This window comes from Giraffa tippelskirchi, chromosome 8, assembly GCF_054371585.1.
Source record: "Giraffa tippelskirchi isolate mGirTip1 chromosome 8, T2T-mGirTip1v1.2.pri, whole genome shotgun sequence".
NCBI classification, from domain to species: domain Eukaryota; kingdom Metazoa; phylum Chordata; class Mammalia; order Artiodactyla; family Giraffidae; genus Giraffa; species Giraffa tippelskirchi.
The window spans coordinates 140,544,872-140,559,677 of record NC_137282.1 but is presented as its reverse complement, the minus strand read 5'-3'; the positions used below and the strand labels follow the sequence as shown (position 1 = coordinate 140,559,677).

Sequence of the window (14,806 nt, the reverse complement as noted above, 5' to 3'; positions counted from 1 at the left end):
CATCTGAATCAGAGATAAAGCCTTTAGAGCCCCAGTCCCTCCGAGGCAGGAGGGAGTCTGGGAAAGGGGCGGGTCCTCTGCCGAGCCCCTCCCCTGGAACCGTGGCTGAGAGTCACTCCCACAGCTCGCTCTCCGGCTCTCGCCTTCCTTCCTAATAGCAGCTTGGCTGGAAAGGGGCTGCACGTCCCCCCACCCCCACCCCACCCCCGCCCTGTCCCTCATCGTTCCACGCCAGACCACAATTGGCCAGATTCCTTTATGCTGACCAGCCTTTCTGGGGGCTTCCCTTTTGCTGGTAGCAATGACTTAATCCCGAAATGCAATTTTCTGGGAGCCCCGGTGCCGGTTTGAGCCCGAGTCCATATATGGTCTTAATACAACCCCTGGGCCGGGGCAGGGGTAGCGCTGAGAGGCCCTCTCCCTCCCCACGCCGCGCCTGCCCACTCCAGTTTCCAGTGACGTCAGCCTGCACCCATAACAAAAGGTTAAGGCGGCCCCCCTCACAGCACTTCTTTGTGCCTTTGGAAAGAGCAATCTAGTTGCTTCTTTTCAGGCTCCCCAGTTCCTGGGGGCGCTTTCCTTTCTGGAATGTGATAAAACCACGACATGACTGGTACTTTTTCTTCAGTTACTGCTCTGGCTTTGGGTGTGGGCAGGGAACATGAGGAGAGAGGACAGTTACTTGCTCAAGCCCAGTTGCCCTGGACTGTTTTGAACTGGAAGCAGTCCCAGGGCCCCACCCTGGCATGGGGCAGAGTCCAGTTTTCGCAGACCTTAGTTGGAGCCTTGGCTGTGCTGTGGTCTCCACCCTCAGCTAGCTTTTATTTGTTTGGGCTTCTGTATGAGCGAGGGAACTAAGACATTGTCAGACAAGGGAAAGAATATTGAAGTCTAGTTACCAGCTCTATTTAAAGCTCATTAGTAGATGAGCATGTTCTTTTTATTAGCATCCTCACCACCATTCTAGAACCAATTAAAAGCAAAGCCTGGGACTAGACTGCTGCAGTGGCGTGCTGGAGTTGGCTCAAATCAGTTGTGAACCTAATTGTTAAGTATTCAGGAACTTTGCAAGTGTATGGTTAAACACAACAATTACTAAAGATTAACTTATATACAATTAAAATAGAAGCAACTGGATTTAAAACAAATTTTAAGAAATGATCAAAACTCATTCACTTCCTAATGATTTTACTGCATTTGCTGTTATCTGTGTTCTTGAGGTTGAAAAAAATGTGAAACTGTCAGTTGCTCAGTCATATCTGACTCTTTGTGATCCCATGGACTGTAGAGCCCACCAGGCTCCTCTGTCCATGGAATTCTCCAGGGAAGAATACTGGAGTGGGTATCTGTGTTCTTGAGATTATTCACATCTATTGTGTCTGTGGGCTTCTCTGGTGGTTCAGATAGTAAAGAATCTGCCTGCAATGCAGGAGACCTGGGTTGGATCCCTGAGTCAAGAAGATCCCCTGGAGAATGGAATGTTGGTGAAAACCTCCTATAACGCAAACATCCTATGATGCTGTACACTGTTCGGTCTTCCCAGTTCCTGGTTCAGTAAGGTCACAATGGGATGTTGAAATCAGCCATGATGGGGGTATTTACCCACTAGAAAACATTACAAATCAGACCTCCAACCCCCAACCCCCAAGGCAGTTGTTGACCTTGACTGTAACTCTGAGAGGCAATAAGAAATGATTCACTCCCTGCCCTCAGGGTGTTTATAAGACAGGGAAGGGGACAAGTCCTTCATGACTTGAGCTGCTCCCTGCCGTCTCTAAAATGCCAAATGTAGGGTGTCAGAGGACACAGGCATTGAAGTCGGAGAGACCTGCATCCGAATCCCAGTTCTGCCACATACTGGCCAAGTCCCCTTAAATAAGTTGCCTGATGTTTCTGAATCATTTGCCAGGGAATAACAGCATCACAATATGGTGGCAAGGATTTAATGGTGAATATATTAGTGTAGAAAGAATATTTCCAATTGAGGGACCAGCCTGAAGGGACGGTGTAGAAGCATATGGAAGTGGAAGGACTATTCAGGGAATGGCCAGCAGTCTGGGATGTCTGGATATTACAATACACCGGAACTATCAAGCTGGGCAGAGTGCAGGTAAGATGTGAATTTGAAAATACAGGATTAACAGGGAGGGAAAAGCTGAGACTCCTTGGAGCAGCGCTGGGGAGACTGAGCTGCCGTGAGGACAACCAGCAGTCCAAGTCACCAGGTTTGAAGGATACAGCAAGTTCAGGTGCAATTCAGACAATCCTCTCAACCAGGATGTACAGTCTTTGTTGTTATTGTTCAGTCGTCAAGTCATGTCTGACTCTTCCAGACCCCAAGGACACCACGCTTCCCTGTCCTTCACTATCTAGAAATTGAGTTTGCTCAAATTCATGTCCACTGAGTCAGGGATGTTATCTAACCATCTCATCCTCTGCCTCCCACTTCTCCTCCTGCCCTCAATCTTTCCCAGCATCAGGGTCTTTCCAGTGAGTCAGCTCTTCGCATCAGGTAGTCAAATATTGGAGCTTCAGCTTCAGCATCAATCCTTCCAATGAATATTCAGGGTTGATTTCCTTTAGGATTGACTAGTTTGATCTCCTTGCAGTCCAAGGGACTCTCAAGAGTCTTCTCCAACTCCACAGTTCGAAAGCATCAATGCTTTGGCACTTAGCCTTCTTTATGGTCCAACTCTCACATCCGTACAGTCTAGCACACGACATTGTAGACTATGGGCAATCTGTTCCTCTAAGACTAATCCCCGGCCATAACCAGAAATACAGGGTCCTCCTCCAGCCCTAAAGGGAGGGCCAGCAGGAGTAGGTTAGTAGGCTATGTTGATTCAGTGGCTCAACATTGTCATCAAAAGGCCAAACACTCTTTTCATTTTGATATTCCCACTACTGTTCTCAGCGTGTCAGCTTTTATTCTGGTGTTGATGCCAAACATGGTATGATGGTTGCCACAGCTCACAACCCCTCAATTAAAGTAGGTAAGAGTAGGGCAAACCTCAAAATCATTATGCTGCACTGTGCTTAATCGCTCAGTCGTGTCCAACTCTTTGTGACCCCATGGACTGTAGCCTGCCAGGCTCCTCTGTCCATGAGATTCTCCAGGCAAGAATACTGGAGTACGTTGCCATGCCCTCCCCCAGGGGATCTTACCGACCCAGGGATTGAAGCCAGGTCTCCTGCATTGCAGGCAGATTCTTTACCAGCTGAGCTATCAGGAAAGCCCCAAAGTTATTGTATCAGGGAGCAAAATCTTTCTCCAAGCCCCAGCAGATTTCCTCTGTATCTCATCAGCCACAGTGGGTCACAAGCTATAGCAGGCAGACAATGGCCTGCAAAGACGATTACACTCTTATTCCCTGGAGCCTGTGAATTTGTTACTTTAAACAACAGCAGGGACTTTGTAGGTTATAGGTAGATTCTTGAGATGGAGAGGCTATCCTAGATTTCTAGGATGTTCAGCATAATCACATATGGGAATTCCCTGGCGGTCTTGTGGTTGGGACTTTGAACTTCCACTGCAGGGGGCATGGGTTCAATCCCTGGTTGGGGAACTAAGTTCCTGCAAGCCATCCTGTGTGGCCAAACCACCCCCCCCCCAAAAAAAAACCCCAAAAAGGCATAATCACATAAACCCAGATGGGTGACAGAGACGGTAGTGTGGGGCAGGGGTTATATGTAAGAGAGAGGCCTCTAGATACTAATAAAGGCCCGCAGCTGATAGCTAGAGACCTCAGTCTTTCAGCTGCAAGAAGCTCAATTCTACCTCTACCTAAAGGAACAAGGAAACCAGTTCTTCCCCAGAGGCTGCAGAAAAGAACTCAGCCCTGCAGCCTTGATTTTAGCCCAGTGAGATCTATACCCGACTTCTGACTTATACAGCCATAAGAAAATAAGTTTGTGTTGTTTAATGCTCATTTGTTATGGCAGCAATAGTAAACTAACACACCTACCCATCTCGTAAGCCAGTAAAGGCAAAAGAGACTGAGCTAACTATCCCTGGCTTAGGGAAAACTAGGGATTTTCCCCTGGGACTGGGTGACAAGCCAAGTTCCCTGCAGGTACTGGCAACAGTCCATAAAATCAGGAAGAAGCCTCCCAGGTGGCTCAGTGGTAAAGAATATGCCTGCCAAGCAGGAGTCTTGGGTTTGATCCCTGGGTCAGGAATATCCCCTGGAGAAGAAAATGGTACTCTAGTATTCTTGCCTGGGGAATCCCATGGACAGAGGAGCCTGGAGGGCTATAGTTCATAGGGTCAAAAAAAGGGTCGGACACAACTTAGCAACTAAACAACAGCAACAAACCCTCTTTTATCCACCCAAGGATTTGGGGGCGCAGAAGCATTAGCAGGGATCGCCCCAGAGGCCTGGTCTGGACAGAGGGAAACATGGTAGATGGAACCCTGAGGGGTCACCGAAGATCACTTTTGCCACCCACTCCATCCCTTTGCCTGTGATTGACCCCAGGTCCAGAAAGTTTGGAGATCTTTCTGACTGCCTTTATAATTAAGGGGAAAAAGTCACAGCATCACCACGTGGAAGGGCCCCAAGAAATCACCTCTTCCTCTTAATTTTTCTGATTAGGAAAGACTGTGGCTGGCCTAAGGTCACCCACCTGGGGAGTGGCAGAACCAGTCTGGAATCTAAGTCTCCTCCTGCCCCCAGGGCATGTCCGGAGAGGCGAGGGTGGGAACAGGAGTGCCATCCCCAGGCACACCCTGCTCTGCCTCCTACTGTCCTGGGACCCCGGCCAGTTACTTAGTATCTCTGGGCTTCTACTTCCTGTAAGTCAGGGCTACCAGCAGTACCTGCTGCTGAGGTTGCCATGAGGATTACGTTTAGAAATTCGTGAGAGGGCAGAGACCGTTGGGCGCCAGCTGGTAACTGCTCCATCAAGAGCAATGGCTGTCGTCGTTATTCTCTCCTGTGATCTCAGGCCTCCTCCATCACCATGCTCCTGCTATCAAACAGGAGGTCTGAACTTTGAGACTCTGGGACTGAGGCATCCGTGGAATTTGCTCCTCTTGCTAATCTGGCAAAGTCAACAAACCCTTTCTGTCCAGCCTGACGGGAGCCTCCTGGAGGTGTTGGGTCACAGCGTGGAAGAGTGTGCTGGGAGGTCCCAGGGTGCTGGCTGGAGGGAGAGCGGGTGGCCCCAGAGGCAGGGAGGAGGCGGCCTTCCAGGAGCTGGGGGAGGCCGGCCGAGGGTGCCGGGGAAGGGGTGCAGGAGCCAGCAGGCGCCGGGCGGGGCACTTGGCATGTGAGTGGAGTATGGAAGGCCAGGAAGGGGGGCGTGATTGGGCCTTCACGCTAGAAAGGAAGGGGACTGGAGTTGATGAAAAGAAGCATTTTCTGTGGCGCTCAGGAAGGGCCTCTCACTGGGGATTTCCTACCCGGGGCCGCAGGCCTTGGCCGCCTTCCCAGGAAAAGGTGGTGCTGGTCGAGGGGAGCCCGCACACTGCGAGGCCTCAGTCTGCGGACAGAGGTGCTCACTCCCACCTCTGGCGCTGCTGGGCTCCCTGAGCCTGCTTCAGCCTGGAACAAAACGCTCTTTGCTTGAACCGTCCATTTCAGACGTCTCCATGCAGGACAGGGACACCAAGGTCTGGGCGGAAGTGGAAGAGGGGACTGGAAACTATGAAGAGTGGGGAGTAGGGGAGGTCAGGGCCTCGCAGGGTGGGCCTTGGAGGCTGAGCAGATAGGCTATTTCAAAGGAACAGGCCCTGGCACAGCGGCTGGCGTGGCCCTAAGACTGCAGGTCAGCCCCAGACCCCTGGTCATGCAGACGTGGCTGTTCCAAGGAGTTCGATGTGGACTAGGGCGAAACCTCCTTGGGGAAAAGAATTTCAAGATTAAAACAAGAAAGAAAAAAACACAGATCAACTCCCTTTCTCTCTTTTTCCCAACCCCAATCAAAAAGTACGCTATCTGCTATTGAAAAATCACATCTCAGAAGCAGCACCACTTTCTGACAGTATCTGCCAAGATTTCTGATGAGGCTGATGGAAACGCGTTCCATTTTCATGTTGTATAGTGAGTAGACAGAGTCCTCGCACATTTGGTCAGGCGAGATAATGATGATATTATTACTAGAAGCACTGTGTTGCAAAGAGAATGTATTTTTTTTTCTCTTTCCTACCCACTGCCTATATCCAGCCTCACTTTCTTTCCTCGCTTCTCTCTTTACTGTCTCGTGCCTCCCATCTTCTCATGTTTACTTCCTTGTTCTCACTCTTACTCTTCTCTTTCTTTCTCTCCTCACCTCAGTGCCCCACTCAGCTTGTGGAAACCCAGGGGACAAAGCAAGGAATTCTTCTCTTATCAGGAGGAGGGGCTGCTGAGAAGGGGCAGTGGCCAAGGGCTGGCTGCCAAGATCAGGAGAGAGGGGTCTTGTCTCCCTCTGCAGAACCCTGGTGCCGCCTGGTGAAGGGCCCTCTCCCACTCGTCAACAAGTCCTTCAGCCCAGTCAGAGAAACCTCTGGGCTTGCCCAGCAAAGAATCAAGCGAAACAGCAATGTGACCCACTCATTCCTGCCAAAGAGACAACAGATGGAAAGGGTTTAATGTATTTAGCATCCAGGAATATTTTGCATCATAACTGGACACTTTCTGGACACATACTTGATTTACAAAGGAATGAACTTTTCATGTTGGAATATAATCACAGAGAATCAGAATGTGAGGATGAATATCAGAGTCAGGGGGAGCTTTCATTGTGTTTCCCAAATAATTCATTCATTCATTTTTGTCAACAAATATTCACTTAGCACCTATTCTGTAGCAGAGAATGAGGTGGTTTTTAATACTAAGGCACACATGAAAAGCTATGATTCCGATCTCTCAGGGTCTTAAAATAAACCCCAAGGTTCTATCCAATCTAAATATAGCTTTGTTCTTGAACACACCTCCTGTATGGAAGCAGACTCCCGTTGGGGCCTCTTCACTATGGAATTACCTTGGGTACCAATATAAATGTGGGATGGTATGGATTCCTTCATGATGGTGGTGGTTTAGTTGCTAAGTTGTGTCCAACTCTTGCAACCCCACAAACTGTAGCCCGCCAGTCTCCTCTGCCCATGGGATTTCCCAGGCAAGAATACTGGGGTGGGTTGCCATTTGTTTCTCGAGGTGATCTTCCCAACCCAGGCATCCAACCCACATTTTCTGCTTGGCAGCTGGATTCTTTATGGCTGAGCCACCAGGGAAGCCCAGATTCCTTCATATTGATCCATTAATCCATCCACACATCCAATCATCCACCTTTCCAACCTTTCATTCACCTATCCACCTACCTTCAACCTACGTATCCATTCATTCATCTATCTACCCATCCAACCATCCTACCATACACCAGTCTTCCCTTCCACTCATCTATCCATTCATCCACCCACCCTTTGACTCACCCATCATCCTTTCAAGCACACAGAAAGTGAAGTCACTCACTCATGTCCGAGTCTTTGTGACCCCATGGACTGTAACCTACCAGGCTCCTCGGTCCATGGGATTTTCCAGGCACAAGTACTGGAGTGGGTTGCCATTTCCTTCTCCAAGGGATCTTCCCAACCCAGGGATCAAACCTGGGTCTTCCACGTTGCAGGCAGACGCTTTACCGTCTGAACCACCAGGGAAAGCACACAAGCAGGAGGTCAATTATTTGCTCAGTGGGGATCGAGGCACCCATAAACAGTTATTGTGGTTGGGAACTGTACAAAGAGAGACCCAGTGGTTGTATGTAGTGTTCCTGATCGACAGCTCACAAGTGAATGGTTCCTGAAGCCTGGGCTGTGATGTGAGAATCAAGATGAGATGAATTTCATGGACTGGTACCAAAGGTCCACAGAGAGGTGCTTAAATGTAATCAAAACAATGTCTCCCTTTCTCCCTAGTCTGGGCGAAAGCTGGTTGGGGAAGGCAGTGGCTCCTATAAGCCATCTTTCCATTGAGCTTTTCCTCACTGTGACGCCCACTGCATAACAGAGCTGCTGCTCTGATAGTTACTGCTTTCTTTTTAAACAAACTAAGGATAAGTTTCCCAGATAGCTTCCATCTAAAGATGCCCCCCCACATTGGAGAACTCAGTGGAAGTCAAGATCTGAAATTGTTCCTTTGCTCCCCAATGTTGTATTCCAGTTATTTTTCTGGTTGCAGGAATTCTGACTGCAATGTATTCATTTCTCGTGTTAACTTGAGTTGCGTCTCTTCTTAAAAATGCCCCTCACTTCCCTTCTGAATGGCACATTCATTAGTTGTCTGGAATAAATCTGTCTCCAGCTGCATGAGAGCTGGAAAGAGGAAATAGAGGGCAGTGGTTAGAGCCCTGAGTGGTTAGGAGTCCTGGTTCCCATGTGTTACTCTGCCACTGAGTCACTAGCTGCCACTGGACGAGCTACTTGTTTTTTCTGAGTTACTGCCTGTCTGCCAGAGACTAGTGAGCATGGGATATTGAGACTGGGCTGGGAGCTCCAGGCCAGGAAGGGAGGCCTTGTCCTCGCCCCAACTCACCAGTCTTATGGGCTTTCCTCTCATTGTCTCTAAAAGGAGGGGAGTGGGCTATATAATCTTTAAGGTAGTTTTTAATACCTGGACTCTTAGTATATTTAATAGTGAGCTGGCATTTTTTTTTTAAGACTCTGCTCCTTCACCAAAAAAAACAAAAAACCAGAAATAATCATGACACATGACATGAAATTAATAACAATAATAAATAATGATGGCATTTTGTACTGTCTCACTGTTCTAAATTTTAAAACACAAATAAGAGCTGCAAGTGGTCACACAGAATGACGGAACTAAAGTAACAATTTGTCTCTTTATCTGTAAAATCATTATCATTGTTTATTTCCAATTTGTGGTTCAAATGCAAGCTTCTGTTGCACCAGAGGGTGGAGATCTGGCTGTGCCGGAATTGAGCTCCACTGATTCCAATCCCATATGAACTTACTTGAAACAAATATGAGCATCTGAGAACCCATAAATTAGGGGCCAGCCGTATATATGAGAGCTGAATTAACTTCACATAGGATGCAATGCTTATTAAAAGATAAGTAATAAAAATGGGCTAAGTTACATATTTAGTATTAAAAACTCAATAGCAATAATAATTGTTTAGAACTTAGAGCAAAAGTTTTGGGCAAGCGGGAGGTATTTTTACTTCTAACATTGCTTAGAATTGCCATGGTGATATTTTAAAAAAAAGAAACACCTATTTTTAGTCACTTTTGTCATTTAAATTCTTTTAACTTTGAAATAATTTTAGATTTACAGAAGAGTTGCAAAAATATTATGGATAGTCCTCATAAAACTTTACACTCAGCTTATATAACTGTGGTCCATTTTTTGAAAAAAATTAACGTTGGCACAACACTATTAACCAAACTATACTCTTTGTTTGGATTTGAGCAATGTTTTCACTAGTGTCCTTTTTATGTTCCAGAGTTCAATCCAGGATGCCACAATGCCTTTAAAGGTTTATCATTGTTTTAAAATTCTCTGTAGATCATGCAACCCCTTTGTCCCTGCCCCCAGGGCTAACTGCTTCCACTGCCCTGACCTTGGTACACTGATTGCACTACACCGCTGTGGGGTAGGAGGCAAGAAGATCAGATGGTTCATCATTTGGCAAAAGGTGGTGTGGAGTCTGTTTTAATATGCTAGACTTCCAGAGCGACAATACTTCACTTTGTCAAGTTGGAGCTCTGTCAGCCAGACACTTCAACAGTGACTGTTAGGTGTGTGACATTTGCAAAATTCATGTGTTTACTGTACAGAAACCAGAAAGCCAGACTCATTTCGGGCAAGAGTGCCATGAATCCCATTAGGCAAAGAAGTGAAAATATACAGAGTAAAAAACCCTGACAAGGGGCTTCCCTGGTGGCTCCGTGGTAAAGAATTTGCCTGCCAATGCGGGAGATATGGATTCGATCCCTGATCCAGGAAGATCCCCCGTGCTGTGGAGCAACTAAGACTGTGAGCCACAACTACTGAACCTATGCCCTAGAGCCCAGGAGCCACAACTAGAGAAAAGCCTGTGCAGCAACGAAGTCAAAAATAAATAAATAATAATAAAAAGCCCTGACAAAAATTACCGTGCAGACGTTTCCGGATGCCTGCTCCATACCAGTCTTCCAGCCCTTTTTTCTTGCCATCAGTAGTCAGGATCTTCACAGGAGGCTGAAAGTCTTAGCTCCTTTGAGGATGGCTTCTTGGTGAGGTTACTCTAATCATGTCAGTTCCACTCACCTTGCCAATGATTGAATTAAGAATGGACATGTGGTACAATCTGGTCAATGAGGCATGACGGGAAAGTCTGGGGTTTCTGGGGAAGTTTTCTTCACTCTTCAAAATGCCCCTCTCCATCTTGTCTGAATTTTGGGTCTCATTGTATGAAGGATAGAATACCTGGAGCTGTCGCAGCCCCTTTGTAGCCATGAGGAACAAGTCTGAGACAAAAGCAAAGTGGGAGGACAGTGAGATTCCAGGGTTGGATGAATCACATAAACACCTGGGAATGAACTAATTCAGGACTTCTTGTTATGAGGGAAAAGACATTTTCCATTTGTTGGGGATAGTTGTCATACTTGTACCGGCCATGACAATAGCATCTTTCTTTCAGCCATTTATTCGATTAACCAACACTTGATGAGAACACACCATGATACGAGAGTGAATGGCTAGATTCCTGCCTTGAAAGGTGACATCATTCAAAGGGCGTGTACAACTCATGGAAAATCCACTGGTTGCAGGAGAACTTGCTGCTTCCTGAGAGGAGTACACAGGTGCCATGTGATGTGTCCAGCCTGAATGCCCTGAAGACAGTTTTGTGAAGGAAGAGGTAATGCCCTTTATCTTGAAGGTTGGCTACTTTTAGCAACGGGACATGGCACAAGGGTCTTGTGAGGGGAACAAAGACACAGAATGTAGAAACCACAGGGTGTGGTCTAAAAAGAGTCTACTCCAGTTTAGTTAAGAATTGGTATTTCAGAATTATCAGTCCCCACAATTGGGCTTCCCTGGTGACTCAGATGGTAAAGAATCTTCTTGCAATGAAGGAGATCTGGGTTCAATCCATGGGGCGGGAAGAACCCCTGGAGAAGGGAATGGCAACCCATTCCAGTATTCTTGCCTGGGGAATCCCATGGACAAAGGAGCCTGTGGGCTACAGTCCATGCGGTCACAAAGAGTCAGACCTGGCTGAGTGACTAATGCTTTACTATGGGACAAGTGGAGAGAGACAGATGGCACCTACCTGATCAGTGCTATGCTCTAGGAAGCCTCAAAGGCTCCAGTCTGGGCAGGCAGAGGGGACCCAGTGCTGACCTCTGGTCTGAGTCCTGTTTCAGCAACCTGCTAATTATGTGGCCCTTGGTCATTCATGTGTCTCAGAACAGCTATAAGAAGGGGCTGGTAATCACTGTCTTGCTCCCTTATGGGGCAACTGTAAGCACAATATAAATGTGAGAGGTTATTATCTCCTCCACCTCCAGGCCTAACTATATATTCATCCATCTTAGGTAGTTGTCCCAGGCTCAGAGGAGTTTCCCTTCTTCCTTTTGTTGTTGGAGCAGCCCTCATGCCTCTTCCTTGGTTTCATCCACAATCTCCCATGTTTCTAGTATTTTATATTTCCCTCTCTCTCTCTTGAGTGTTTCTTCTCTGTCTCCAAACATTCTCTGATCTTAAAAAATAAAGATCCTTCCTTGGATCCTCCATATCTCCCAAGAACACCATCCATTTTCTCACCAAACTTCTTGAAAGAATAGACTACTTTCTCATCTCTTTTTCTCAATCTCCTACCCAATGTTAAGTCCACTCCAATATCCAATTAAGAGCAGGCCTCAGAACCTTCCTACACTGTTGGTGTAGCCAAGACATGGAAGTAACCTAAATGTCCATCAACAGATGAATGTATAAAGAAGATGTGATATAGATATACAATGGAATATTGTTGCTGTTCAGTTGCTAAGTTGTGTCCGACTCTTTGCGACCCCGTGGACTGCAGCACACCAGGCTTGTTCTTCACTATCTCCTGGAGTTTGCTCAAATTCATGTCCATTGAGTCAGGGATGCTATCTAATCATCTCATCCTCTGCTCCCCTCTTCTCCTTTTGCAAACTTCCATCTTTCCCAGCATCAGGGTCTTTTCCAATGAGTTAGCTCATCACACCAGGTGGTCAAAGTATTCAGCTTCAGCATCAGTCGTTCCAATGAATATTTAGGGTTGATTTCCTTTAGGATTGACTAGTTTTATCTCCTTGCATTCCAAGGGACATATACACAATGGAATATTAACCAGCCATTAAAAAAGAATGGAAGGACTTCCCTGGTCGTCCAGTAGCTAAGAAGACTGCACCTCCACTGCAGGGGCATGCACAAGAATCTGAAATATGTATATAACTGAATCACTTTGCTGTATGCTTGAAACATTGTAAATCAGCTCTACTTCAATTAAAAAAATTTTTTTTAAGTAGGCTATTGGAGACTGTAATGCCTACATCAAGGGGCTTCGTCCTCTTCTCATCTTGCCTGGTTTAACCTGTCCTGATGAAATGCTTATGTTTCAGCTTCCTTCACCCCACCCTTTCCTTTTCCTTCTCCTCCCTTCTCAGGGTTGGGGGGTCCCTCAGATTCTGCTGAGTTTGGGCTTTTTCCTCACTCAGCACACTCTCCTGGAACACTTGGTTAATCTCATGGATTCAACAGTCCCCTTGCAGATGAAGCACAAAAACCTTTAATTCTGGCTTTCCTCCCTTAATCCAATCCAATGGTTTCCAACGGACCTGTCAAAGCATCAAGGACTACTCAGGCTCAGCTTGTGCAAAGCAGGGTCCCACTTTTCCTCTCTTATGACTGTTCTTTCTCTGTTGTTCCATATACATTTTTTTTAATGGTCCCACTATCATTTAGGTCATTGCCTGGAAAATTCCATGGATAGAGGAGCCTGGTGGGCTACAGTCTGTGGGGTCGCAAAGAGTCTGACTCTACTGAGTGACTGAGCATGAGCACCAGAGCCTAGTTTTGACTCCTCCAACGTCTATACATCCTTTATTAAAGCAAACACCAAATCCAATGAATGAACCCTTGCAATGTCCCTGAAATCATCCACTGCCCTTTCACTCTTATCACCACTATTGAGAAGGGTTCCTTTTTTTTTTTCTTAACTAGGCTGTAATAATAGTTTCTCAATTGGTCTTCCAAATACCACTCTTTTTAAATCAAAATGATCTTTATATTCCTGATGGTTCTCTCTCTAAAGACAGATTCAGTCATGCTAAAAAAAATTTTTTCCACTGTTTGCAAAGTCACAATTCTCTCTTTTTTAAAAATTTTCAGTTTTACTAAGGTATAATTGACAAATAAAATTGTAAGATATTCATGGTGTTTTGATATATGTATACCTTGAAAGGCACAATTCTTTATCATGGCATTTGAAACGCATTACAATCTAGCTCCATCTTATCCAAAATTCATCTCACACTGCTCTTCTGCATTCTCTATTAGTAAAATAGAGAACAGACGTACCAAAGGTCCAGCCTGAACGTCCTCTTCCCAATACCCCAACCAGAATTAAGTTGCCTTTTCTTTGTCCTTATAGGGTACATATTTCAAACTGTTCTTAGAGTCACCATCATCACACTGAATTGTAATGATGCCTCTGTCTCTTCTAATAGATTGTAAGCTCCAGCATACCTCTTGCTGTATAACAAATGATAACCAGATTCAATGACTTAAAACAGCAGATGTTTATTATTTCACAGTTGCTGTGTGTCAGGAATTTGGAAGAGGCTACCTTGCTGGTTTTGGCTAGGGGTATCTCATGAAGTTGCTGTCAAGAGGTCAGCCAGGGCTGTGGTCATCTGAAGGCTTGATCAGAGCTGGAAGATTTGCTTCCAAGATGGCTCATGCAGAAGCCTGGCAAGTTAGCACTGGTTGTTGGCTGGAGGTCCTGGTTCCTGTCTATAGGGACCTCTCCATAAAGCTGCTTGAGTATCCTCACAACATGGCAGCCCACTTCCCGCCCCCGCCCCCCCCCCCCAGCAAGTGATCCAGGACAAGAAAGAAAGAAAACCAAAATGCCTTTATGACTATCACTTATTCTGTTTGTTAAAAGCGAGCCACCAAATCCAGCCCACACTCAAGGGGGAGAGGGGAGTTAATCACTATCTCTTCTTGGGAGAAATACTAAAGAACTTGAGGACATATTTTAAAACCACCACCAAGGGTTGTGCTATCTTTCTGTCTTCAGTAACTAGCACAGTTTCTGGCCCTTGGTAGGTGCTCAGTAGATGTTTCTAGTGGAGTAATGTGTGAAGGGGGGAGATATTGGAGTCATTGTATCATGGGTAATTAGTGTGGCCCAGGTGAATAGTGGAGGTGAGAGTTGGTGGGAGAGATTGTGAGGTAAGAATTCATGGGACTCCATGACTGGTTGCATGAGAAAGGTTGGGAAGAGATCCATTTGGGTTGAAGGTGGTCTTGAAGCTAGGACTTAGAGATGGTTGTGACAGCTGAAGTAGGCATCTAGGACTTCCTTCTTGGGGTTTCAAGGTAATAACATATAAATCATACAGCTAAACTTAAACCCCAAGTCTAGTTGTTCAGTTATATTTGGAAAGGTCTGGAGCTGGCAGTCATCAATTTCAGCCAGGAAGGCATCCCCTATATATCATGTTTCTCATTTATAAATGTGGAGGTTATAGTACCTAACTGTGTATCAGAACTTTCCAACTAAACTCTTGGGAATATTAAAAGGTTGGCAACATCTCATCTTTGGCAAGAAATTCCCACCACCACATCCT

At 46.1% G+C, this 14,806-nt stretch overlaps 1 protein-coding gene across 7 annotated transcripts in view; it reads left to right on the top strand.

The window, feature by feature from the left end:
* Nucleotides 1–14,806, top strand: part of TRAM2 (translocation associated membrane protein 2) — a 145,101-nt gene that overhangs the window by 63,132 nt on the left and 67,163 nt on the right. For 5 of the 7 annotated variants that reach the window (XM_081517371.1, XM_081517373.1, XM_081517375.1 and 2 more), the window contains one exon: nucleotides 10,624–10,842. The exons of the other annotated variants lie outside the window; for them this stretch is intronic. The gene's annotated coding sequence lies outside the window, so the exon portion shown is untranslated. The remainder of the gene's footprint in view (nucleotides 1–10,623; nucleotides 10,843–14,806) is intronic. 7 annotated transcript variants of the gene reach the window in all.